We start from the raw sequence: 1882 nt of genomic DNA, 5'->3' as shown, positions 1-1882 counted from the left end.
CCCCCCAACCGGGACCCCCCCAACCGGGACCCCCCCAACCGGGACCCCCCCAACGGGGACAACTCTCTCTCTCTCTGTCACTTGTGCCTGAGCAGCTACAGCGAGCCAGCGGGCGGCGCCGTGCAAACCTTCTGTCAGAGTGGCGGTTGCCAGGAGACAGCAGCTGTCACACAGCAGGTCTCGGGTCTTGGGTCTCGGGTCTCAGGTCTCAGGTCTCGGGTCTTGGGTTTCTCATCTATTATTCATGCTAGCAGCTGAAAGCGGATCTGAGCTGCTCGGGTTCCTCTCAGAGAAACGGCGTCCGGTTCTGATCAGAGGAACCAGCCGGTGTGAGAGTCTATTATTATTATTATTATTATTATTATTATTAATTGTTCGGCCCTGGTGACATTCAGCATAAATATCACCCGTTCACGCTGTTGCAGAATTACAGCTTTGAAATTTATTTTATTTTGAAATGTCTGAACATGATGTATTTTATTTTGAAATACACTGGGGGGGGGGGGGTGACCCGTGTTCTGATCGTTGGTGGAGATTTTGTAATGGGTCCTTTTTAAAGTCATGAAGAAGAAGAATGAGGGGAGGAGATGGAGGAAGCTAGGGTTAGCTTACACACACACACACACACACACACACACACACACACACACACACACACACAGACAGACAGACACGCATACAGACACACACACGTACACACAGACAGACAGACAGACACGCATACAGACAGACACACACACACAGACAGACAGACACACACACACACATACAGACGCACACACAAACGCACATACATGCATACAGACACACACACACACATACAGACGCACACACAAACGCACACACATACAGACACACGCACACACACGCATACAGACACACACACACATACAGACACACACACACACACGCACACACATGCATACAGACACACACACATACACACATACACAAACGCACACACACGCATACAGACACACATACAGATACACACACACACACACGCACACACATGCATACAGACACACATGCACGCACACACGTTTTCTACCAGCTGTTGTAAACATTGATATTCGGCGTTTCCTGATACATCGGTCGGGCTCCATGCCTCGCGCCACTCTCTGATTGGTTGAGGGGTGATATTTCAGACAGGAAGTCCTCCGCTGCCGTCTGGAACAACTTTAAAATGGCCGCTCCCTTCTCCATGTCGGATAGTTCAGTTTGCTTTGACTTTAACAAAATAAAAGCATGTGAGCAACAGACTTTTACAAAATAAAACCAGTGAGCAACAGACTTACAATAATAAAAGAAATAATAAAAACTGCGTTAATGTTGGTGTTAATTAATTAATGAGTTAACATAATAAGGTGTTAACTTGTCCCGCCTTAAATTAAAGTCTAAATGTTAATAGGGTGTTAATAACATGTTGATAATGTGTTAAAATGTGTTAATGTGTCAATAAGGTGTTAAGAACATGTTAATCGTGTGTTAATAATATGTTAATGGTGTGTTAACAACATGTTAATAGTGTGTTAATAAGGTGTTATTAACATGTTAATAGTGTGTTAATAAGGTGTTAATAATATGTTAATAGTGGGTTAATAAGATGTTAACATGTTAATAAGGTGTTAACATGTTAATAAGGTGTTTATAACGTGTTAATAACATGTTGACGTGTTAATAAGATGTTTATAACGTGTTGACATGTTAATAAGGTGTTAATAAGGTGTTAATAAGGTGTTAACTGCGTGTTGTTGGGTTTCAGAGAGGACCTGAAGAGCTTTTCTCCAGCGTCACCAGCGGCCCGTATATCATGAGCACCGCAGGTCAGAGAGTGTGTGTGTGTGTGTGTGTGTGTGTGTGTGTGTGTGTGTGTGTGTGT

The 1882-nt window shown here is 43.7% G+C and overlaps 1 long non-coding RNA gene across 1 annotated transcript in view; it reads right to left on the bottom strand.

Annotated features, from left to right (window-relative positions):
• The window catches only part of LOC117950749, a 4426-nt gene that overhangs the window by 1560 nt on the left and 984 nt on the right, over positions 1–1882 (bottom strand). The gene's annotated exons all lie outside the window — the stretch shown is intronic.

The sequence above is a fragment of the Etheostoma cragini genome, chromosome 9 (assembly GCF_013103735.1).
Source record: "Etheostoma cragini isolate CJK2018 chromosome 9, CSU_Ecrag_1.0, whole genome shotgun sequence".
NCBI lineage: Eukaryota > Metazoa > Chordata > Actinopteri > Perciformes > Percidae > Etheostoma > Etheostoma cragini.
The sequence above is the reverse complement of the archived record's forward strand: the minus strand, read 5'-3'. Positions and strand labels throughout refer to the sequence as shown.